Raw genomic sequence first — 26471 nt, forward strand, 5'->3', positions numbered from 1 at the left:
CCAAGGCAGAGGCTCTGCACAGCCACAGTCTGGTTAGACACATCGAAAGAGAAGAGTGTGCAGTGAACAGAGTCGGAGCACAAACAGCTGCAGGCAGACGGCTGAGCCCTGCACGTGCAGAACAGCACAAAGCTAAGAACTGGGTGAGTGAACAAGGATGAGCAGAGTTCAGCTGCGAACCCTCCCGTGTTTCACCATCTCTAAACTTCCAAAAGGGTCACTGTCAAAGTTGTCTTCCCGCCCCCCCAAGTCAAAGACAGGATGCTTCTTGACCGAGAAGGACTATCATTCCTATCTGGTAGTGGAAAATTGGAGTAAGTCACCGTTTCCTTATGTTTCACAGCCACCTTGTAATGGTACGAGTCATCCCACATGCTGCTTTACTGCATGTAATAAGATGGTCCAGAACAGGCCAGATCCTCAGCTGGGGTAGATGGGCTCCTTGGAGTAGCACCCTTTCTACCAGTTTACCTGCTCAGCATATCAGCTGTTTCATTTGATAAAAAACATTCAAATATCAGATAACCAGTCTTTTAGAGAAACAAGCTCAATATCTTTATATCTAAAGTTGCTCGCTTTTTCTTTTCAAGATGCGTACAGAAATACTTTTCCCAAATGCTGTATCCTCAGTCTAACTGGTATGTAATGAACATTTGATAGATGACAGCAATCGTGAGTGACTGCTATTATATCTTATTCTGTGAGTGGCAGAATGAATAGCATGAATTCATTTCGGAGTGAATGAATACCTTCAAAGCACCTTTCATAGAACAGGAGCCTTCAAAGCAGGGTTACCATTTCCAAAGATTCAATATTGCTCCAATTTCGTTTTCAGATGGAGGGCCAAGCTCACCCTCATCACAAGCCTTTTGAAGTCCGACACCAGAGCTGACTTCGGTTCACAAATTTTAATATACAGGGTATGTCATCAAAAACAATTGTTCCTGTAGCTACTAATTGCATTCCCTTTCCCGGCACAGAGCGCAGCTCCGCTGCCGTCGGCTGGCAGACGCTTGACAGATGTAACCCGTACATAACCCACGGCTTCACTGTGCTCTGCAGCCAGATCTGCTGCACGTCTCCTCAAGGCAGCAGCACCTTCAGTGCTCATTGAAGACCAGGTGAGATTTCGCCATAGAACTGATACCCTTCGCTCATACGAAGGCAACAACCCTGGCCAGATCACAGGACTCACATAAAATATCTTCTGTACTCTGCACCCATTCCACCTCGCTTCTCCCTGCACGCTCCCACAGTGGCACAGCAGTAGCGTCAGCGCAGACTGCAGGACGGGGCAGAGCAGCACGCTGCCACCACCTCCTCCGAGGCAGACACTGCCACCTACATGCTCTCAAAACTGCAACTTGAGCTAATAATGGGATTTTTGAGCATGCACTGTGCATCGGAATCTCTGAAAGTGATCTGAAATAACATCTCTGCTGAGCAGACTGCACTTGGCCAGACCAATCCTATTGATTTATATAGAACACAGATCCTTCCCTTCTTTTAATTGGCATTTTTTTCTCTGCCACTCTTTTGTTAACAACAGCAGCAACAAGAGATCAAACAAATTTCAATTCCTTCACACCACATGATGCTTATTAAAATTTCATGAGGATCTCGGAAGTTGCTGGAGCTACTCTGCTGTGTCCATTGCAGCAGCTCCAACAGCCCGGGCCCCAGATGAGGTTCTTTTGCCTTGGGACACCAGGGTTCAATGTACACCAGAAGTACACAAACACTAAGACAAGCTGCTTTGTACTGCAGACAGTTTAAGTGCTTTGTATTGTTCACATTTCCATGATACTTGAAGATTCTTTGCAGAACTCATATAACGCAACCCTTGACTTTCCAGACACTAAAAAAAAATATGCTGCTTATGGTACTGTACTCCAGGGCCTTGATTCTTTTCATATCTACACATGTAAAGAGGATCTGCAACCCAAGGAAACTGCTTTAGATGGTTTAGAAAGCATACAGCTTGGGCTTCTCTGCTATTCTGCTGCCTCCTCCAAAGCACGCACCACTCAACGGTGTTATCACCTAGATATGGAGCACAGGGAAAACCAAACCACCCGCACCACACACAGTGGCAACGTCAGCTTTTCTAAAAGACCCCTCTGCTTTCTTTGTATTACCCCACCTTAGCCATAGGCAAACAAACCGGAGGAACCGAGGCCCATGCAGCACGGCCAAACTCAGCGCCACATCCCCAGGTATCAGCGTTTCTATCCCGAACTCTGGACCCTGCAGGCCCTCTCCTGCAGACACCTTCCTGCAGATCACCTTCCAACCAGTACCGTGAACTAGATAACAGTCACTGGGAATTAGGAAATGTGCCTCCCACTGTGCATATTGAATTTTAGACGCTGAAAATAAATAAATAACTATGGCCTCAAGTTTCCCTCTGAAGCGCAGTGTAAATACTTCTTAGGAGTGGAGCAAGTGGTTTGAAGAGCTTGTTTCACTTGTTCCATGCAAATATCAAGATTAACAGAGAGATTAATTATGTCCCATTTTTCTTCTTACAAAGGATACAGGCAGATTTAGAATAACAAAAATAAACCCTCTGGATTAATATTCATAACACAATGCTGAGCAGTACAAAAGCAACTCATTTTTTATGTAGAAAGGGGGAGAAAACAAACTGTCAAGAGTGCTCCAGAAGCATAAATACATATTAAGTACGGAAGTCTCCTAGGATGTACTTTCTCGGTCTGTTGAAAGAGGGCTGGGGGCTCAAAGAGGGTGTGCAACATGTCACGGTTTCCGAGAATGAAATCCAGTCAAAGAATTCCAAATCAAATTTCATTTGGGTCATGTCAAAACTTGTATCTGTTCCCACTTAAGTTTTCTGTTCATCCTTATGAGAGCCGTAACCTTGGGGTCAGGTCTCTCAACAGCTTCAGAGCTCAGCAGGATTTTGGTTTGAGGTCCTGGGGCAAGTTGTATCTGTGGTATCAGCTGGTCAGGCACGTTACACGGGGAACACCGCACACACACAAGTGTTGCCATCACTGTCCCCACACCTTGGTGATAAGCACAAGCCCAATATCACAACATGCACCACCGAAGACTGAAATGAGAAGAATGTTGTCTTTAGTAAACGTCATCTTACAGATTTTGGGACATTTTACCAATGAATCAAAATGATATCAAGTTATATCCCATCTTCCAAACACCGACAACACCCGCCTCTCCCTCCAGGGTTTTGTAAACCCAGAACGCTCTCAGTAGCTGAGAAGCCTCCAAATTGAATTTAACATGCACCACATCTACCATCACTCAGGATTCCACAGGTGACATTGTTCTATACGCTGTGGCCTCCCCACACATTTCAGACAGCACCAGTGAGCCTGTGCTCAGCCCAGCCCCGGCTGGACCGGGTGCTGTGCACCAGCACGAAGTACAGGCAGCAGGATTTGCAAAGGCAGACATCAATACGGAAACACACACCTGTACACTCTTCAGTTCATCATCTATTTATGAATTTTATCAAGTATATTTTTAAAATATATTTATTTAGACTGGCTTTTTGTTTCACCTTTCACTGGCAATCAGAAAAATCAAGGAGATTAAGTCAGCCCTTTATTGACATTTTCACTTCTTTCTTGGAGCAGTTTAAGGTAACAGCCCATTTTATATATTGGATGCAACAGAGACAGAACTTAATACATATAATTATGCAGTTTGCAAATGTGACAGCTCTGATGTTACCGCACTACAAGTCTATGCAGTTAAATTAGAATTATAATGACAGTAATTACACTAATTAGCCTTTTTTTTCCTAGTTTGTTACCAGCAAAGTTTTGCATATTTACGTACCAGCTACTTCTGCTTTCTCCTGAAAATCCACCATAACCAATTCACTAAAAAGCTAATTTATCACAGCCATGTAATACACAAGTTACATTCAGAGATGAAAATGCAGATGCCAAAAGGGTAAGATTTAAAATCCATACAATGTTTTTCATAAATTATTCACAAGCAGAGTCTACAACTGTAATGCTCTGAAGTTTCGACAGGCACAGGGTGAGATATTTCATGTACTCCACAGGCAGCACCACAACGTATATGTAAGAGTGCACGTACGAGGAGAGCGTGCACTGGAATGACACGGGAACAGCAACATTTGGATTGTCTGGCAGGGCAACACGGCTCGAGCAAACCTGCTCATCAAAACACTTTCAAACCATCCTGCACTGCCTGGATGTGGGAAATACAAACATCACGGATGCGAGGACCTCAGAGCCTGACCCTGAATGCACTGAAATCCCAGCTCCTGATTTCTGCTCTTTTTTGTAACTGCTTCTAAAAGTATTTCTGAAGACTAATGCCAATAAAGAGAGAATGACAGAGATGGGATGTTTTGAGCCATGTGATACCTCAAGCAGCTTAAAAAGACATGCAGGAGCTTGTTTTAAGCTTACAAGCGCAGAGCTCCCCCAGCCCTCCACAGCCAGGGGGGCTTTATAAACCACTATCAAATACAATCGGCATTGTTAATAAGGAAATAATGTTACGTTTTTGCACATAACAAACTTCACGTTTGTGTATTTTTCACAAGATGCTTCCTCCCCACTGGTTTATTTTCCTCCCTAGGAAACTGGCACAGCAGCAAAGCTTTGTTTGGTCTTCTCTTTCTTTTTTCTATTTGGAGGGTGGCAGACCTACTGCTGCGGAGATTCAAAGAAAGCCTTTATGCATGCGTGTGCAGCTACGCACATATGAAAGGCTGAGCAGCTGTAAGGAGCGCTGCACTGTTACAGGGATGATGCATTATTTTTTCCGAAGCTTTGATGAGAAAGAGTCAACCCTGTCGGCTTTGATTTGTGTTTGCTCATGCAGCGATTCAACAAGCAGATCAGGTGAGCCCGAGTGAAATATTTTGTCATATATTTCCCGGAGAGCAAGGAAAAGCCGTTTGCCAGCTCCAGCCCTGGCACCGCGGTGCGGCCCCCCGGCTGCACCCGGAGCGGCAGCCCTGGCCTGAGTGACAGTGGTGACAGCTGGACATGAACTCCAGCATCCTGTCCAGACACAGCCAGCACTGCCTGCCCAGGGACATCTTCAACACCTGTTATCTTTTTCAGTATTATTTTACATTAAAATAGCAAAAAATAAGGGAAGTTGAGGACTAAAACATCTTAGTAGAATTTGCAAAACATCCTTGAAAAGATCAATTTCCTCTCAGTGAACACTTTCACTGAAGTTTGACACTGATCTGGTCGGAAAGAAACAATTCTACTCTGCACTAGGTTCACTGTGATGCCACAAAAAATACATTATGAACTAGTGGAAAAACACACAGTGTCACAAAGGGAACCTTCAGACAGTGTGTCCTCAGGTACCTTTCATGAGTCAATCTAAAAGCAGGCCCTCAATTTGAAATTTAAATTCTATTTCAGTAGTGACAAAGGATACAAAAACAATGGTAGAGAACTGATAACCAAGTATTCGAGTATTCGGGCTTTTGCAGAGAGCTCTCTGATTTGAAAAAAAAGAGACAAGACAGATGTATTTTGCTACGGAAAAGATGTGAATTCCTTTAAAGTCTCTTATCCTTTTCTGCAAACATAGAAGGCTCAATCACGCAACAGTTACAGCAGGGGTTCACAACTTCTTTCAAAGGTAATAAAACCACCACAGCATCAAAACTCCACAGTACACTATAATTTGACCTGTTTTCTTTCTGCTGAAGCTTGTTCACGGCTGTCTAGGGCACTGCCAAAACGGCCCGTCGTACGAGAATATTGTAGCTCAGTCTGTCATCCCTTTCCCACATGCACAACCCAAGAAATCTGTTAAATCCTCTAACAAAACCTGCTTCACCGAATTCGGCTTTTCACTGGCAAAACTTAAAGCAAAAACGCACTTCATAGGGTTCTATTAAACCCATTTTTGTAAACGGCACTGTCTGTGTGTATTCCCAAGCCCTGTAATGCCCATGTACACGGGAGAGCAAAGCCCAGCACGTGCTGTTGTGCAGGATCCACTCCAAACACGGTCTGAAGGACAGTGACACACTGACCAGCTAAGATTGAACCTTAGCACAGACACACCGGGATTCTGGAAGTGAAAGCAAACACAAATGTGCATGTTTCGGTCTGCAATGTTTTTATTGCAACACTACCCTTAAATTGTCTGGGTCATTTTTTGTCATTATTTGTCACGGCAACGGCAGTTGAGGATTTTCTTTCCTGGCCCTCCCATTAGTTTCACTCTAAGCTCTGCTCACTCTGCTCTTTGAACAAGAGCGATATTGATTTGCTGTTCTATTGGCACCTCGGAAAGGCCTCGGCTCCCTCCCTGCGCTCCTGCTCCAGCCTGATCCCAGAAGATTTTCCTCCTCATCAAACACAGGAGCTGAACAGGGGCCCAAGTTTCTGCCCATCGTGTTTCTTCCCACCCATGGGTATGGGGGGACCAGGACCAGCTGCAGCTGCTCTCCCTTCCCACATCTCCCAATTCTCTGCTGGGGACGTGCCTCGAGGAGGATTCTTCTCCTGTGATCTTTGAATCAGATCATGCTGTATGGCTCTAGGGCAATTCCAATAACTTTTACTAGAATCCCTTTATTTCATCTGCATTCCGGGAGATGAAAAGTTACCATAGCACTTCATGTGGCTCACCTTCTTCAATCCTAAAACCAGACTACAAAGGCATTAGAACATTATTATAATCCCAAAAAGCACTATTTGCACCTCATCTTTATTCAAGCATCGTGTTTAATCTTGAGTGGTACTGATAATCAGGCTAAAACAAAGGCAGGATTGGTCACCAACAGCACCCGCGGACAGGGCGCCCCTCTCAGCACCCACAGCTGCAAACGCGCGCTTTGAGCCATTCCCACACCCGCCACGTGAATTCACCACACCCAACAACACAACGCTCAGAGTGAACTCCCCAGTTCGGGCTGCTACCAGCACTGGATTCAGATGGTGGTGCCACATCCACCGCTCACACAGCCACATGTTCCAGCTGACTTCCCAAGTACAATTTCTGACCCTTTTGCCATCCAATTCCCACCCCATCGCGCCTCTTCGACTATTCATAAAATTAAGCATCAATTAACTCAATCCACTCAAGTATTATTCCCCTGAATTGATCTTCCCATAATAGCAATTTCATTTATTCTTTTAACAACGGTCAATTTTTTTCACAGGAACTGACTGCTTTTTCTGTCTCAGCCGCATCAGCCCAGCTAATTGTTCTGCTTGGCACCCACTTGACTTCAACTCACCGAGAAACAAGTCAAAAATCAACCAGGCTTCTACTAGTCCTGTGAGCAATGAACAGGGCTTGGGGTTTGTTTGTGTGTTTGGGGGTGTTTGTTTGTTCTGGTTTGGGTTTGTGTGGGAATTTTGATTTGTTTTCTCCCTCCCGAGTTTGCATCTGTTACATAATTTAAAATACATACCGCTCTTAGGACAAAGTTCCCTTTTTCTTTCACAACAGCCTCAGGTTTGCAAGCGGACCCAATTAAAAAAGCGAAGGTGCGTGTTTAACGCTTCAAACCCTTTTCTTGCACACGCCTACAAACCCCGGGCAGAACCCCCCTCACCACAGGCCCGCCCTGCACTCCTGACCGTGCAAATTCCACTCGGGACAACAATTCAAGGCCCCTCCCCCGCAGCGCTGGCCCCGCCCCGCCCTTCCAGAACCTTCCTGCACGCGGGCCGGCAGCTGCTCCCGCGCGCCCTTAACGGTCACTAACGGTCACTAACGGTCACTAACGGTCACTAACGGTCACTAACGGTCACTAACGGTCACTAACGGTCACTAACGGTCACTAACGGTCACTAACGGTCACTAACGGTCACTAACGGTCAGCGGCAGCCGCGCGCCGGCGGCACGAGCCCCGCGGCCCACCGGCTACAGCTGCAGGCCAGGCCGCTTCGGCACCCGCTTGTTCTCCTCTCCCCCCATCCCCGCGCTCCTCCGGCCCGGGAGGCAGCGCTCAGCGCTCCCCAAAGAGCCCCCGACGCGGCGCAGCCCCAGAGCCGCCCGGCACCTGCTGCCTTCGGCACAGCCGAGGTAAGAACTTCGAGATTTGCTCCCTCCTTTGTCCCGCGGCTGCCTCACCTCGCTTTTCCCGCCGCGGGAGCCCCAAACCGAGCCCCAAACCGAGCCCCACTCGGTCCCTGCAGCTCCTGTCCGCCGGGGAACGGGGACAAAGGGCCGCCCCCCGCGCAGCTGAGCCCGCTAATGAGCCCGGAGCCGCCGGCCCCAGCCCCGGGCTGGGGTTGTCACTCTGCCTGGTGACCCGGCCCCCAGAGCGGTGGCTCCGAGGCCTCCCAGCCGCGGCGCCTGCCGGACCGACCCCTTCCTGCATGGAATCTCAGAAATCCCAACTCCCTCCACGTCTCTTACACAGCGAGGGGTGCAGAACAGAGACCCGAACTCCAGATGGGGTCTAAAGAGCGGGTTACTAACAATGAAAAGCCCGAGCCCGTCCGCTCCCCGTGTGGCGCCTGTGCGGGGCTTCGCGTGTTCGTAGATGACGGAACCGCGTGGCAAACCCGCCATTCTCTTAGCAAGGTGGCTCAAGGCTCACGGCGTCTGCTGCTAGCAGAGCTGTAATGGTTAAGTTAATCTGGCATACATTTTAAGTAACAGCAGTTTAGCACCTTACTGTGCTATTGATCCTGTTTTCTTCAAGGAACTTCCATAAATGGTATTTTCTTAAGCACTGTGGGAGGCTTTTATTGCTGCTGTAATGCAAATCAAGCAGTTACGATCACCACAAACTGATCTTGCTCTTCAGAGATTAAAGCCCCAGGGACAGAATTATCTTCTGATGAATTCGACCGAATGGATTTTCAGGACTTTGATGATCTTGCTTGTGGGTGTATGCGTGTGCATGTGTCATTTCCTCCAGCAGAATTTACGTTGAGACAAATGAAGAACAAAAAAGTAAACCAGAGTTATGGCTACAATTGTGTCAGTATAAACATACTTTATAATTACATAGCTATTACCCTAGCGTAGAGGAAGAACTACACCCCTATAAATAACATTTATACCAACCTGATTGCACCTACCAAGGAGTTCATAGCAGCATAACTCTTTTATAAAAAAATCATACCCGTTACCGACATTATTCTTCAGTAAAATGTAAATGCAGACTAGGCCTTAGATACCAATTAAACCGCAGTTGACAGAGATGTTATTGTCTAAATAGAATAAATGTAACAGAACAAAGAGCAATACAAATAATGAAATAGCAAATAATAGAGGGAAATATCTGTGATATTGTCAAATTGTCCAGTGAACCAATTAGAAGATTTGAAGGGCAATTATTACATAAATCATTTAAACAATTTATTTGCTAAGAGAATGCTAGTAGTTTGGGGAGAATCTATTAAATCCCGATGCACTGAAATGAATTCTTATAGTCTTTGTGTGTGTCTCTCCTTGTGAGCTCCTGTGTTTGAAAATGGACATATAGAGGCCAGATGCATCACTTGCCCACCAACCAAGTTCACTTCAGTGCCACACAGTTCTTCCAAAACATTGATGTGATTCCATTGCCTTCAGAACACGTGGCTGCTCAGAACAGCGAGAGCTCTCTGGAAACAAATCTGTAATGAACTGAATCACTAGGACCAAATCACCATATTTTTTGCTGATATTTTATGTAAAAGACCTTGTTGTCATTGGCAAACCCTTTAGCAATTCCTTGGTTGCAGAGTTCTTAAGGAAGCAGGGCTTTGCATCCAGAGGTGATTCATCTCTGTTCACCTGCAGATTTCCCCATTTCCATTTTGTGCTTTTTTCCTCTCTCTCGGAGGAGCTGCTGAACTTCTTCTCAGCAGAGGCTGGGGGAGAAGAGAGAGGAAAGAGCATTAAAAGTGCCATGGCAAAGAATGTCAGTAAGATTTATGGGTCATCTATAGCCACAGAAAGGTGCTGAGGAGCAGGCTGGCAGTAATTTATAGTGCCTTCTATGACAGACTCCTGGACCGGAGATGAACAAGGTGCTATTAAAACAAAAGCCGGCTATCGGGAGTGTTGTTGTCAACAAGAATCCTCTTATCACATCGGCTACAACCCTTAGTTCCTCATTTGCGGGGAAATCAGCAAAGCTGGGATGTTTTCCAGGTTTGGTCTGGGACCCTTGGAGTCAGAATCCATTTGGTGTTCACAGCACTGCACCGGGCTGACCAAAGTGATAAAGGTAGGGCAGAATGAAGAGGGGTTTGCTGCTTTGCTATTCCTCTGTAGCAGGAATTAAAATGAACTGCTATAAACTCTTCTTGTCTTCCATTACTAGTATGGTATAGATTTAATATTTTAGTTAAAGATAAAACGAAACATCTTTAGAAGAGCTGTACCCATACACTTTTTAAGGCTCGAGCTCTGAATTTGGCTGGAACATGCAGATTATAAAATTCCAATGAGCTTTCCTAGGATTTTGTTGTTAAATTCAGTTCCCATGTTTCTAAAATGTGTGTTATTCAAAGAGCTGTCTCTAGTACCCGGCTGAGCGGTTGTTTCTTGAAATGTACCTGTTGATTACATTATGTATGCAGCTTTACAACTTTCTGAACAATGCTTAAAGTGTACAAGCCATGCTCTAGATAAGCTGGGCCCTCCCAGATGTGTTCCAAAAGTAGCACTTAGCAGCTGGTGTTTGTTAGCAGATAAGCAGAGGATTTCATTTTCAGAGAGTGCCAATCCAACACCTTTCTACCAGCATCATGTTCCCTTTAATTAAATACAAAGCTCCAACAAACTCTTAACAATGGAAGCACTTGCAGGCAACTTTACTATTAAATGAAAACAGTTTCCATGTCTCCACTGTTAATTATTATTATTATTATTAAGTATTCAGTGCAGGGAACACATTTACAGTAGTGCTCTGTGTTCTGCAACAGGCTGCAATTAAATTCCAAGAATCAGTGCTACTCTTGTGAGGAAGATAATGTAAATGTGTACACCCCCAGTCTCCGCAGCGTTCCCTTGGTGTCCCACCACAAGGTGACTCTGAGGTGTTCACATACCACTATCTCCAAAGCACATTAGCATCTCAAAGCCAGGTTTATGTCTCTGAAATCAACCTTCCAATTTCAGTAAGGCTAATAGAACTTCTAAGGGAATTTCCAGCCAGATAATGTTGCTAAAGTTGTGGCTGTCCCACGGGCTCTGGTGGGTCATACTGTCCCCTGTTGGGGCTAAATCGGCTTGCAGGTTTGGGGTGCAAGCATATTCCACATTCATTTTTTTGATAAGTTTGCTAAGAAAATTTCCATAGATTTCTCAAATGCAGTCACAGCCATCCTCTCATCTTAACTTGCACATTCTTGCAAATAGTATAATAACATCTCTGCGCATTTGAATGTGAAGTCCACGTCTCTAAAACGAAATAGAAAACCTCTCAGCTGGAAGAGACTTAAATACTATCAGTAAAGGAGCTGGTAAAGCACCTGAGGAAGGGCAGCACTGCTGCGCTTCTTTTTCTCCTTCCTTCGTTGGTTTCCCAGCCGCTGCCAGCGAGTCCCGGGCTCCTGCGCACATGGATGAGACGCTGCTGTGTGCAGATTGAACACAGCACCCTCCAGATTAAACCTTGGCCACTGTGCACGGAGCTCTGGTTTGGTCCCTGCTTCTCTGGGTACCCATACTTAGATGTGACTTGGATCACATTTTTCTTGGTAATCTGTGTTTTCTTACTTCCAAAACAGCTATTTGAAAACCCCTCTGAATTCCTCTGAGGAAAGGAAGCTGGATAAGACACAGCATCTAAAAGAACACAGTCTGCATGTGCATTAGGAATCAAAGCAATTACATTGTCAGTAACCTCAAAATCATATTTCACTTTCCTTCTTCCCATGGCCCCAAAGAATTCTATACTGATCAGAATAGCTCTTTGCAAATGTTATTCTTTTTCTTCAGTATTCTTCCCTATAGTAAAACATAATGTGACTATTGAAAAATACGGTTTTATCCAAGAATAATTTTAAGGTGAGAAAAATGTTTTTTTTCCCCCCTCTGTGTTACAGAGAACACAAATTCTGTCAGAGTGAATTTCTTCGAGCAATGGAGGCAAACTGGACTTGGGGACAGGCTTAGAGCTGCGCTCAATGGTGCGAGCCTTCGACGCCCTTCATCATCCTCATCCAACAGCGTGAACTCGGGGAGGCCGAGGCCCCGCTTGCCTCCCGTGCCCCCCTGACGGACCACGTTAGCCATGGCTGACCCCATCTCCCACATCCGCCAAACGCAGTTCCCAGCCTGCCTGTTGTAGCTCTACTGGGTTTATTCCTTTATAGATCATGCTATAGGCATTTGGTCTCTTTTTTTTAAACAAGTATTAAGTGAAACACTGTGAATAAAAAGTGAGAATAATAGAACTATTACCATAATGGAAAAAAGGGAGAGCTCATAGAATAGGTGAGAAAGCAAATTTTTTAAAGCAAAGAGGGACCTCAGGTATCTTTTTGGGGAGTCTCTGTTGAGCTGCTCTTCAGAGCAAGTTACTGGTACGAGTCTGTCACCCCTTGTTGAAAAAGAAACTTGTTAAATCTTCTTTTAACAACATATTTGCTTTTCCATTACATTATCTGCCCACATTCACCCACACAAACTGACTAAAAGCTTCCTGAATTAGATTTCTCCCTTTTTTTTTCCTCCTTTTGTTCCCTGCTCAGCTGCACCGTGACACATTTAACTTCCCCTGATTTCCAAAGCGCCATGGGTAATAAGAAGCTAGGCCTTTTCCACTAACATGCAATCTTCAGCAACCTTAGAGAATACCTGGGAAAAAAGTCACAAAGCTTGCAAGTGGCCGAGGACCAGAAAAGCCGAGTGTTCTGTTCTCTGGCACTGCAACAGCTCTTCAGTCTTCTGTAGGAAAAGAAGATGCTGAATTGCAAATATACCTACTGTAAACAATTGCTCCTGTCAGGCAAGTGTGCTTCAATGTAAGAGGATTAAAATCTACAATTGCTGTTTAGCTAACGTAATCATTTCATTAAATTAGAAAATAAAGGGTCCTGTTTAAATGCCTACCGTCTGAGGAGTCGCTACTTACTACAGGAGTCTCCTTTTCTAATCCTCCCGTGTATTGATCGCGAATGTTAATGTAACTATCTTGTAAAAGAGCTTGTTTTGCACAGTCAGGTATTTTGTAATGCGATGAAAGCCCAGCCCGGCGGCCCCTCCCAGCCCTGGGCCCCACCCGGCCCCGCCCCCCTCCCGTCGGCCCCGCCCCCCTCCCCTCGGCCCCCTCCCCTCGGCCCCGCCCCCTGCCGGCTGCAGGGCGCCATTTTATCTGTGCCTGAGGCCAGTTGGGGCCTGTTGGTGCCTCAGGCCTGCAGCCTTCACAGACTCTCACAGAATTTTAGGGATTGGAAGGAACCGTGAAAGATCATCTAGTCCAGTCCCCCAAGCCTCGCTTGGCCCCTGAGCTGGGTTGTGAGAGCTGTGGCCCTGTGTGCTTTGCCTCGCTGCCTGGATTCAGCGTTTGCTGAGCTGGTGCTATGTGGCTCTCAGGTACTGTGGGCCTACACCTTTTGGGGTTCTTGTTCTTCTGTATAGAATCATCAATTACTCTTAATTCCGTGCTTGGTTTCATTGTGAATCAGTGCTTCTTTATTCTTCTGGAAGACATTGGAGACTTCTCATAGTGGGAACTGGTTTATCTGAGGCAGAGGTTGTGTGGGAGCTAATATCACCTTTCTCTCCAAAGATAGAAGGCTATGGCTTACCTGACTAGAGTCAGGCCTGTGTTCAGTACAGCTTGTGTGCAGTTATCAATTGACTGGGCTTGTTCTCTGGAAGTTTCTCAGTGTTTACTTCTTTTTTCTGTATTTGTGAGAGTCAGCTGTTACAGCTGGGTCAGGACACTGGATCAGGGTTTAGCCTTTGAGCTCTGTTGTTTAGACTTGTTGAATTCAGCAGCGTCATTTTCTCTCTGAATGTCTCTTCTCCTCCTCATCTGTCCGGTCTATGAATATTATGAATGCTGGAGAGAAGGCAGGTTTCTCCTCCTCTGTGTAGCACCTGATGTATTCACTACCAGATCTTAAAGCATTCTTATAAAAAGAATTCGGTAGAGTTACTGCTGCAATTTAGAAGTAAGACTTCTCAAATGAAGCATTACTGCGCTGGTGAGACTTGAGGTTTTGTGGTAGTAAGCTAATATGAGGCTTGACTACACTCAAGAGATCTCCTAATCGCTTTCCCAGATTCTGGGGTGGAGTGAAATGGTATATTCACAGTCAGGCACTCTCTCAAGGTTTACATTTGTCTTTCAATAGAGGTTGAATTTCAGAGCCTTCTGCAACATGCAATTAGAGAAAAACAGAGCTGAAAGGAATCTCTTGAGGTCGTATGTTCAAAGCAGTGTCAGCAAGACTTAACACTCCTCACGTGTTTTTCTAATCTCTCCTTAAAAATCTCCAGTGGGATAGAGATCCAACAGATTAAGCATTACTCCCTAGATATTGAATTCTGCTTTTTAACTACTCTAGCCATTAGAACGCAATTCCTGAAGATTTTATCTTTGCAAGTTTTAGCTCCTTTTCTAATTAATATTTTAGTGTTTGGCAAGAAAGGGGCTGAAATAGTTGTCTCTGCCTCATGACTTCCAAATAACTAGAATAGTGAATCATGCCCTTATTTGCTTTCTTTGTTAATCATATTCTTCTGTGCTAAACTGGAGCTTTAATAGTGACAATGTATGAAGTTGCAAAAGTAGATTTAAAAGCTGGTCCATGAACAAGGCAGCGCTGTCTGTAAGTGGTGTGGCCCCCCAGCGTCCCTGCAGTACTTCCACTGCTTCCTGAACAAGCTGGGCATCTGGTTGCCTGCATGGCAGCTGGTGTGCCCTCTTGAGTAGGTTGTACACCAGGAAGGGTAAGAATGGTGGTTCTTGTGTCTGCTTCTGGAGACAGATAATAATTGGGATTTGCGCCCTTTCTTTAGTGCTTGGCCTAATAGCTGGATGTCGCTGCAGTCTGATGGGGCAGTGTGCCAATGTGCAAAGAGTCTCCAGGTGTGAACTGACAACACAGAAAGTATTTATGTCTAAGAACATGTTCCAAAGGCCTGAAGTCAGTCCAGTCAGTAGGATGAGCTTTAGAAGTTAACTTTTATCTACACCTAGGGGAAGGAAGACAAAAACCTCTGAGCAGCAGCAGTGCTGCCCTTGGGCTGCAGCGGCCAGGAGGCTGAGGATGTGGCAGCAGCAGGGCTCCAGCTCGTGCTTTGAGCCGCCCCGAGTTCTGAGATGACAAACTCCTCATGTGTAGGTGTGCTCGGGCACAAACCCGCACGCGGGTTGACTCAGCTGCTCCAGCAGTGGCTTTGTTGTGGATGGTGGGGAGCTGCTTTCCGTTAGCAGGAACTTGAATCTAGCTGCTGCATTTCATGCCTGGACAGGTCTTTTCATTCTGTTCAAAATCTTAAATTGCTGAGCAGAAATCACCTTGAAAATGTGACCTGTAAATCTCTGCGTCTGAACTAAAAAGAGTAAATTTCATGTTTTAAGGTTGAGGATGTATAGTTCTTAGTGGCTCGGTCAGCTCTCTGATTGTGCTGCAGTTAATTGTTTGCCTCTATGCTCCTCTTTTCTCTGATTTTTTTATTTTAATGGTCTTAGTTCTTCCCCAGCTCATTAGTGCTTAACGAACCCTATGGCTTTATCACACATTGCTGTTTTCTGTGTGGACTTAAACAAATAGGTCTTCCTCATGTTTTTGTGACTTCCTCTTAGATAACAAAGTGCAAGTCCCTAGTCATTGTAATTATTAGTATATTCCTGGAGAAAATTGCAACAGTCTACATTAAAGGGCTCCCTGCAGAAACGTACACAGTAGGTAACCAATTTCTCTTTAAGTAAAAGGCACTTGAAACAGTCAGGGGTTTAAAATAAGAGAAGGGAGAAGGAACAAACAGGATTTTGAGGAGCAGCAGGATGACTTGCAGTGGTCAGGAGCAGATAGTCATGCTGAATTATTTGGATAATTAGTCTTCATTAACGAACTGGAGCAAATTATGATATAGTGCCAGGGTTGTGTGACATGCTGGATGGAGAGTTTGAGTCCTTTTTATTTATTAAACCCAGCTTAGAATACTAGTCTTGGGTTTGAATTTTCTGCTGGCAGGTTAAGGAAGTGTGGTTTATAAGCTGCTGCTGCCATTTTGTCTCATTTTGGCAGCCTTTATTGTCTGAGGTTGGGTAGAAACAGAGAAGCTTTGAAGGATAATGATCGTGACTGGCTAGAGCCCGACCTCTTCTGATCCCTGATAAACAAAAACCCACTTCTGTGACAGAGATGTTGTACTTGTGGCTTTTGGGGGAAGGATTGGATGCTCAGCTGTGTGACTGTGGCTGTGTACTTGTCCATCCTGCTGCATTCCCAGTGCCCCAGCTCTTGGGTGCTGCAGCATCGAGCCCTTGTCTCTCAGGGCAGTGCAGTCTGCTCTGTGTTCTGAGTACGAGACCATTATTTCTTTGATTGTTATCACATTGCGTTATCTGGCTGATATCCTGTTGAACAAAGATTAGAGTGAAGTGTATTCGAGGTAAGGTACAAGAAGCTGTTTAGACAGTTTTAGAGAAGGAAACTTGGTAATGAGCTTGTGACTTCCTAACCTTCAGTTACTGATTGTGACCATGGAGTTTAGAAGAGTCTATGCAAAGTTCTTGTGTTTAACTGTTTGTTATATCCGAATGTGTTTTGGGGCTGTCGGTGGGCAGCAGAGAACTGGCAGCTACTGGTGTTCATAGCTGCGACAGGCAGATCGTTTTCATGGTGAAGGTGACCAGATGTGGTTTAATGTGAAGTGAACCAACGTCTTGGTTTCTCATTTAATCATGTATCTAGGCTCCCACTCCTAAAGTTCCTGCAGCTTCTTTGTCCTATACTTCCTGCATGGGAGATATCATAGCAGAGCTGTGGAAGGGTTAATGAGCTCAGGCAAAGTTAACAAGGGATGGGCAATAAATGGCTCCAGCTGTGTATAATTAACTGTAATACTGTGAAGTAAATGACTTTTATTGGCAAGCATGTCATAACTTCATTAAAAGTCATATTTACAGCCCTCTCACATGGAATGAGTACTTGTGTAGTCTGCAATTTAATGAGCACTCATTTTCACCTTGTTCCAATTATCTTCCACCCACCCCTCCCTCTCAGTGTGGGGAGCATGAAGATGAAATACAATGGGAGTGTAATTAAGGCTGGCACAGATGCTTTCAGGAGGTGTTTTTCTATTTCAGAACAATCATTTCTATTGCTTACTACTAATAATACTTTTATGTTTAAAATACATAATTTTCTTTGGTCCCTAAAGCATTATTTGAGTTAGTTACTGAAGAATGACTGTGTGGGAAAGGTTTCCTGGTGCAGAACCCTGGGGATCTGGGCACCTGAGCTGCTGTGCCTAATGAGGCTCGGTGACCTGAGCAGGCAGGGTGCACAACAGGAAATTACTATCACTTAGAAGAGGAAATTTGCAGTTTAGCTTCATTACATGTGTGCTATGAGGACCAGAGGAAAAACCAAAGCAAGGTCCTTTCCATACAGAAGGGATGGCTGCGAGCAGCGCTGTGCTGCCTCTAGCAGCTGCGCCTGGCTCCTGCACCCGCTGTGAGAACAAGAAGCTTCCCAACCGGCAGCTCGAGCTCTTGTGCTCGTACGTGTACCAGTGAGGTGCTCTTGGAAAAGTAGTTACTGCAGCAGGGAGCCCAGCTCAGCTTTTTTCTTCTGCTCAGGGACTGCACAAGACTAGAGATGTGTTTAAAGGGGAGCTGGTCAGACATAGCTCTGTTGTAGGCGTTAATGTCTCTTCTGGCATTTAAAGCAGGTTTGCGAAAGGCCGTCTCAATTTGGGGCATGACTGAAGCTCTTTCTTGACTTACCAACTTCTAGAACAAATGGGACTGCTCGGCAGGCTGTGAGCAAAATTGTGTTCCTCTGGGCAAGACCCTGGTGCATGTCTCTTTTCTTTTTTGTCTAGACTCTTTTCCATGGACTGCACAGTAAGTGAAGACTTTTTTTCAGCACCAGCTATCTTGTCATAGTTCTTGACTGACACAAATCAAGCTTAATGTCCCAGGCCAATGGCACGCGTGTACCCAGAGCAGTCAGGCCTCGTCAGCACTGTGCGCCCTGCCCGGCCACAGCCGTCGCCCACACCTGCTGAGCTGCGTGGCTTGGAGCAGAGATGAAACGCTGCCTCTTGCAGCAGCCAAACAGGCGCTGGAAAGGAGAGGGATGCGCTTGCCTGACAGATATGCCAACAATGAATGTCCCTTGGGATCTGCTCAGAGGTTCAGAATGAAATCAGGGTTATGGGAGATGAATTACTGTGCACTGTGGGAGTTACATGGTTAGAGCCACATGATGAATATAATTTATCTCATGGCACAGTAGAACAGCAGCGCAGTCTTTGTCTGTTATTCTTACCAAACATGCATGTTGTACTTGCTACTAAGAAAATGAATTGGAAATTCAGGATCAAGGACTAGATCCTTTGCAGATATAAATAAGTTAGGCAATTGCAACCTGCAGTAGCGAGGAATCTGAACCAGTTAATTATGAATTTCCCCTTCTAAAGGAAAGCAAACTGCAGTTGAGGCTTTGCCCTGATGTGAGGGAGCACAGCTGTTTGACTTGTTACCTGGGCACCAAGGTGTTTGAGGCCAAGTGTGAATGATGTAACATCTCTCCAATAACAGATTTTGGATGGTTGTCTTCCAACTCTGTGCAGGATGGCACTTACTGTGCAGAGTGCGATTGCCATGTTGGGACAAGAAATTCTTGCAGCAGCCTCGCAGGAAGTCCTGACAGTGGATGTATTGCCGTGCTCCAACATCAGGAGTGTTTTCCCATTCATTGCCTTTCAGAAGACTTGGTAGTTACTGTGCAATCCTATTTTGTAATTAAGATGCCCTCCTACATACTTTGCATCGTGAGTAACATTGATAATTGAGTGATACAATAACTGAAGATAGCAATGATTAATTCTTGTGATAGAATTTGTCCTTGAAACAATTGATTTTACTGCCAGAAATGTACAAATTTACCAATGGAAATACTTTCACATAATTATTATTAGTTTAAGCTTGTTGGGGGAGGGAGGAAATAAAAAAATCAATTACTTTGTATTTATCACTAATGTGTTATGATCACTTAAATACAGACGGGGCATGGCTTTTCCAATTCAGGAGCCATCGGGAAAGCTCACGGGATCTGTAAGGGCTCAAGAAACTGGATATGATGAGAGGCATTTGCAGCCATTAAAGTGCAGGGAATTTTTCTGTAAGACCTCTGTGTTCTGACATGAGTGCTGACCGAGGGCGGTGCAGCAGCCCGCTCACTCGAGTTCCTCCTTTGACTGCTTTGGGGATGCTGACAGTTTGGTAACCTGAGCTTGGGGAGCCACACAGTTCACAAGCAGTTGCTCTGCTTACCTTATGCCAGTCTTTCGAAAGCTGAGCCTTAGCTAAAGAAAAGCACTTCACTTGATTTTGGTAATGCCCTAAAACCTCTGTAGTAACAAAGCCGTTAAACAGAAGCTCTTTTCCCTGCACCTTCCCTCCCCAATCAGTAGGAGTGGGAAAGGGATCTGAAGGTGCACTGTGCAATCAGGGAAATTAACGGAGAACTTCAGCAGCACAGAGATGGGAGCACACATTGTGCTGCTGGGGCAGGCGTTCGGCTGATAAATCGGTGAATATTCCCTGAGCAGGCTTTCCAGAGGAGGGGCAGGAGCAGGAGGCATTTTCCTGTGGCCGCGGAGGGCGATATTTATCAGGAGCTGTAATCAGTGCTGGGTGGATGGCAGCACAGGAGTGTCTGTAATGCTGCTCTTGTGTTGTGGCACAGGATGGAATACAGCTGATGGAAAGACCTGGAAAATGATGTGTTTTCCCCTTGGGGTAGTGAAAAACAAGCTTTACCTCTGAATTTTGTACTTATGAAGCAAAGCCCAGTTTTCCAGAAGCTGAAAGCAGAGTTTTCCTGTTGCTTTCCATGCATGTGGGCACTGAGCCGGGCTCAGGAGGGGCAGGGCTCTCGGTGGCTTTTTGGGCAGGGGAGTGATCTGCTGTCGGCGGGCTCTGGCTGCTGAGTGCTGAACCATCGCGTCAGACCGGGCACGAGTGTTTGTGCAGCTCCCCACGTTCCTCAGAAATCAGCCCCAAAATCCCAGCGAGCAGTGGTGAGCCATAAGCTCTGAGACAGGTGCATACTACAGTAGTAAGTACCATGTGTATGTGGAGTATCTTGCATCCAACCCTTATTTGAAGAGATTCAGAAAAGTACTGGCTGTGTCCACAGGGAAGAATTTCACATGGTGCACCTGGTTTTGAGCTCAGTGTGTCACTAGTGTTATTACACACGTAGTCCTTTGTGTATCAGTACCTGTACCTGAGGCCAGCGCTGTATTTTTTTCTTGAGTGGGTGTTGTTAGTAATCCTTTTAACTACAAGAGCATTAAGCTGAAACCAATTATTTACTGAGTTGGTGAAATGAGCCCTCTATCCACTTGGTAATAAAAGAGCCTACGAGGTGTTCAGGTTGTTATTGGCTCTGTCAGAACTTCTTTAGAGAATGTAAATTTATGGCTGGTTTTCCAGTGCTGGCCGCAGGCATTCTGTGGCTAATCAATATTTTGTGGGCAATGGGCCAATGATAAGACCAACCTGAGTAATGAGAAAAGCAAAGAACACAGGAACTTAATGCTCTGAAGTTCCACCGTCAGTGTAAAGATTTAGGGTGCTGCGGTTGACCTGCAAATACTTCAGACATCTACAGCATGAATGTCTGGACAATCCTGCTGAAATGCATTGGTAAGAACACTGTGACTACAATAAAATAAAAGTCATGGGCCACTGAAATGAGGTGCTGTGGCACCAGGTGACTTTAAAAAGTGACTGGGGGTGTTGCAGATATTATGAGTGGTGCAAAATGATGCTCGAAGTTGCTGGATATTGGGTTTTTATGGAGCTTACACTCCAGACGGTCCAGGCAAGATTTGGGATGTCACTCTGTTAGTTCTCACATACATGTAACAACAGGTCCTGGCTGGACCATCACCCAGAGCTCTAACAAATACTAAACCTGAGCTGATATTCTAGGGGAAGCTGCAGGAGAATGAGATGGTTGGGATGGTCAGCGTGTCTCTGGCCGCAGAGATGTCCTGCGTGCCTCTTCCGCCTGGACTCTGCTGAGCTCTGAAAGCTTCGTGGCAAAGTCGTATGAACTGGGATTAATAACAGACACAGAACTGCTGCAGCGTCAGCCTGTGCTGGGAGGTATCTGCTGTGCAATTAGCCTCCAAACTAGAAAAAACAATTCGATGTTCCACTTTTTAACAGATTAAATGATGGTTACTGCTCTGTAGAATATTCATCATAACAATGTAATTACTGCAGCTATTCTTTTCAGTAACGAAGCAGTGCAATAGCATACTGATGTGGTGTTTGTAGGTACTGCACCCCCGTTGATGTGGTCACCCTAACGAGTCCGTTCAGTTGCACGCAGCCCTCACGTTTTGCTTGCCGAACCTGCCGTGACTGTGTGTGCTGCCCCGAATGACAGATCTTTATTACCATAATGTGCACAACGTGAAAATGCACTCGCTAGGGCTTAATGAATGTATCCCAGTTAAAAATAATTAATTCTCCTCTCAGGGCTTGATTTGGAGCACAAGATCAGTAGCATAGCTAAGGCTGCTGCCCTTAGTCTGGAAAACAATTTTCCCTGCAATGAAGATTAATCCCTTTTTATTGTGTTGATGAAATAACAACATGATCATAAAGCATAAGAGAACAAGGAGAAGTAGACAAAGTATGTCTTTGATTAATTGCCATAATAGATTGCAGGTTGCTGACTGAGGGAAAATTTTTCAATGCTCATTTTTCAGTCTTTAAAACTTTAATGCACAAGGGGAAGCCAAAAACCAGCCAGTGAAATGCTGTGCACGGTTCTGTGCAGTGAGCCAGCTGGGAGAGCAGACAGAGGGACAGAGGGACAACCGATCCACGGACAGCGGCAGTGGGGGCTGCGCACTCCTGTCTGCCTTAGTCAAACACCTCCCTGTGCAGGTGGGAACGAACAACATCCTGTGAAAAGTTGTGATCACTTAAAAATGGTCTCAGAGTCTCTTCTGTTTCCCTACCGAATTGCCCTTACAACAGAAACTGATCTAGACAGTAGGAGCTTCCTAAGAGAAACAAATACAAATAAAAAGCAATTTAAAATTGGTGCCATTTCCTCAGTTTTCCTTGTATGTCCTGGTGGCTGGTCCTCGAGGGATAGCTGTGCTTTCTGATCCGTGCTAATACAGAGTATTTGTCTGGACTGTGTGCAAAGTAATGTGTGATCCCTTGGGTCAGAGTGAAAAGCCAAGTCATATATGACAGGCCACCTTTCAGTTTTGGAAGCTTTCAGAAATAAGCACAACACAAACATACAAAGGGATCCAATTATATGCAAACAAACCGTTATTGCAGTCTCCTGCTTAGAAAGCACAATTAGGTTGCCAAAAAGATTGCTTGTGCATTACTTGGATTAAGCATTGCATTCAGCGGTTTGGGAAGTACCTGGAATACTGTTTTTCTTGCATTTTCAAGTTGTAAACATCAGTTATGGGGTTGGAGGTTTCTGTCACCTACAAAGGTGCTTCTGCATGTTCCTTGGACAGGTGGTGTACTGGTGAAGTGTGGTTCCTGGTGGTAAGGAAATGGTTAATCCACCTCTAACAAAGACTGTATAATACTCACCAAACAGAATCCTCAGTAGCCAATGGTGTCAGCCTTGTAGGGTCTCTCATGCTGTACAGGTCCAGTTCTGTTGAGCAGCTGTGCAGCTACTCCTGCTCCAACAGCGGTGATGGCTGGCGATGCGGTGATGGTGAGGATCGGGCTGTGGATATTGCAGATGGAGACGAGAGCTCCTGATCCAGGTAAACAATGCAATATCCCGAGCTGGCCTTGCTGCTAATCCGCTTGCTTGCTCAGCTTCAAAATAGGGTGGATTCTCACTGATCTAAGATATGCTTGTATTTCAACATGAGGTTTAAGAGCAGAAGATCTTTAGGATTATTATCCTGGCTTCTGACAAGAAATTGCCTGTTCTCTGGAGTGGGAATGAAGTATATAAGATAATTATGACCCATTTGGCCTGAACAAAAACTGGTGTTAGGTCACTTATCTTCTGGGATCAGGAAGAATGAAGAAAAATTGACACGATGCTTGTTCCATTTCTGAGAGTCATATGTGTTAGCACCAGCAGCACTATCGATTTCTTTTTTCTGGAGATGAGACTCGGTTTCATTGAAGTTACATGAAAATAAGAGATGAGAAAAGCCCTGCTCCATTTCTGATGTGATTAATGAGGTTTGGGCTGGGCTGGTTGCAGTGAATAGAACAGTACCAGCCACCAAAAGGAGCGATAGGACTGTGCCAGCTGGAGAACGTTTCTGTGTCGTTTTTTTCCTCCTTATTTCGCTTTGCTCCCAGACGCCTCATTTTGTGCGGTTGGACAGGGAACCTGAGTGATGAGTTCAGACTCGCAGATCAGCGCCGGACGATGCTGGGCAATTATGGAGAAAAGTCTGACGCTTTGTTACCGGGACAGTGGCAATGAGGGCTAATTGGAGCTTCTGTATTTGTCCCCTTGGTGTTGTCTTAGGGAACACTGCTTCCTGCGCACAGCCAAGCTAAGAATAGAAGTGGGCGGTGAGGCGCTGAGGAATAATGCAGTGAATCAGAATTTTAATGCTGTTGAAATCTATTGATGGTGCTGATTAATTATTACGAGTGCTGATGGGAAGGCCAGGCTCTATATGCTAGTTTAATTATTTTCCAGTTAGTGTTTATCTCAACTAATGAAAACTCTCCAAGCCAGAGCTGACACAAGCAGTGACGGTTATTTGTGAGAAACTCTCTTAATCTATAAAACATCAAAGCTGTCATTGTGAGCATCTCTGCTTGTATTTTATTTTTCAAAGGATCAAACCACTTTGTTCTCAAGTTGTTGATGAACCGGTGTGTGCTGGTTCAGGAAGATCTGACCCAAGAATCTGGTTACTATTGAAATTCTGGGATTTTGCAATCTGTTGTATATGGAACAGAGTGGAGCTTAAATCAGAGCTGAAGCGAAGCAGAGGCCTTGATCCTGAGCACAGGCTGGCTGGCACTGGGCAGGGCTGCAGGCCCTGCCTGGCAGTGTGTTTGCAGAGCAGCTGGGCTGGAGGGAAGGACTGTGTTCCATGGGTGACATGTCCTGTTTTCATGGGAAACAAGAGCTAAATAGCACAAATTAATGAGCGTGAAAAAGGAACATGAAATCAGTGAAGTTTCTCCATTACTTTGTATATAATTTCATGCTGTAAGCTGACTGAACCTGCCGCAGTTCTCATTTTAAACATTTTCTTTGATGGGAACCTTTACTGGATTCTGCTTTACTGAAACAGAAGCAGGAATCACAAATGAAAAATAACTGAATGTTAAGGTTTTAAGAGTGGAACTGGGCTTCTCTAGAGGTGTCACATAGTCTGTGACTGTCTCTGAACCGTGTCACCCATTCCAAACCAAATCCCTCTGTTCCAGCACTTAGAGCTGAAATGGAACACTCCGGCCTCCAGTTGATCTCGGGAATATTAGCCTATCCATTTCCTAGCACATTACAGTTCTTTGCAGGAAAGCATTAAACTATCAGATCTTTCTCATTATGGATTTCTTACAGGGCTTTTAGTTCCAAATGAGCTTTGAGGCCAACCGAATCTCTGATGGAGCTGCAGTCTCCATTCCTGCATGAAATGAGAAGTGCGTGTTGGGTGCTGTAATGTGAGAGCAGGTTTGGTTCCGGAGTCGGGCAGCAGTGGCACGGTCGCTGTGCCTGGGATGCAGGGACTCGGCACTGCTGGTCACACGCTGGCTCGGGCTCTCCTGCAGCACTATGGGAAAAAAATATCGATTACATTGCGTTTAGTATTCACTCTCTCCTTTTTCTTCACACAATCACCAAAAAGGGAATTCTCAGGGTGTCTCTGGCAGTCTGAAACTCTCGCTGAGAAATTACCAGGATGTACACAAACATAGTGTTACACCAATGGAGACATGAACTTCTCTGATCAGCTCTTGGCATCCTTATGATTTGGGGAATATTTACAAAGTAAGAAATCCCAAATTAACTCTCTAGATTGATTTAGGATCTGCTTTATAGATCTGCTCCATTTTTGCAGAAGAAGCAAGGGAAAAACTGGTGGAGAGGAACTTAAACTGTCTGGTGCTGGTTCAGGCGAAGGCAGCAGCCCAGCACTGGCAGCACTTGCTGGAACTTCAGAGCCTGAAGTTGCTTTTTTCCCAGTGCTTTAAAGACTTGCATGGGCCCTCTGGGGCTGAAGTCCAAGAAGCTGGGAAGGATTAACACCTTTTCATTAACATCTCATGTCTCTTGGGGTGCCAGCTGTGTGCTAAAGGTAACAATAGTGAAAGCTCACAGCAGTTCAGATTTTTAAGCCTCGGAGCTGTCTCCTTCTACACAGTGCTGCTCACGTGAGGAGAGGCTGGTGCCAAACTGGGTGTTCACACTGCCAAAACACACACTTATTTTTCCTGCTAAATCACTGCTAAGGTTCAGTACCTTGTAGGTACATCTCATCAAACCATCAGAGGCGGAAAGGAAGATGTGGTATATGGTAACTAGCTATACAGTTTAATTAGAAGGTAGATCTGTTTGGGGAATCAAGCACCTCTGAGCTCCCGAGCTTTGTGTCAAAGCTGTGTCTTGCCTTCCCTGGGCTGTGATCATTGCATTTTAAAGATGGTTTATCTTTAAAAGCAGAAATGAGAGTAAGCAGAGTGGAGGGTTTTCCCTTCCAGAGCCAGCTAAGATTGATGAAATAACAGATCGTCTTTAACAAAATAGCAAGTCTCCCTGACAGGATCCACACATCTATTGGAAGGTACAACTGCAAGACTGATACATTTTAAACATACTCCCAACTGGTTTGTCAGTAACAAATTAGACTTGTCACGTTCTCCAAACAGTTTTAGTGAGAACATTAACTATGTTAATGAGCTGTGGTCTCAGCAGGAGGAAGAAGTTGACTCTGGTTCCAGGAAAGCACAGAATGGCTGGGGAGTGGTTGGTTCTTGAGACTGCAGGATTTAAAAAAATACATAATGTAAGCAATTGCTTGGTTTGGAAATGTAGAATAATTGGTAATCATGATGGCCTCGATCATATAAGTGTGTCAGTGAATGCATAGTTCAGATTTCTCAAACGCACCAGCTCCTTTCTGAACAGTCACGTAAGGGCTAGAAAGCCTTGGCACCCAAAATCTGAAATCCAGACCAGAATCACTGTGTACCCTTTTCAAGCACTGTGCGAAAAACAAAACCCAGTGTTTTGGTTTGGTGTCTTACTGCATCACCTTTCTTGTTCAAGGTCTAATGCAAAGTGGGATATTTAATGAGGAAATATGTTTATTGCCGGTATACAGGA

General features: G+C 45.1%; 1 long non-coding RNA gene across 1 annotated transcript in view; it reads right to left on the bottom strand.

The window, feature by feature from the left end:
• Positions 1-8124, bottom strand: part of LOC139825661 (uncharacterized) — a 63546-nt gene extending 55422 nt beyond the window's left edge. The window contains exon 1 of the long non-coding RNA XR_011735876.1: positions 8086-8124. This is a non-coding gene — a long non-coding RNA (uncharacterized lncRNA). The remainder of the gene's footprint in view (positions 1-8085) is intronic.
• Positions 8125-26471: the final 18347 nt, after the last annotated feature.

Source organism: Patagioenas fasciata, chromosome 26 (assembly GCF_037038585.1).
Source record: "Patagioenas fasciata isolate bPatFas1 chromosome 26, bPatFas1.hap1, whole genome shotgun sequence".
In the NCBI taxonomy this organism is placed as follows: Eukaryota; Metazoa; Chordata; class Aves; order Columbiformes; family Columbidae; genus Patagioenas; species Patagioenas fasciata.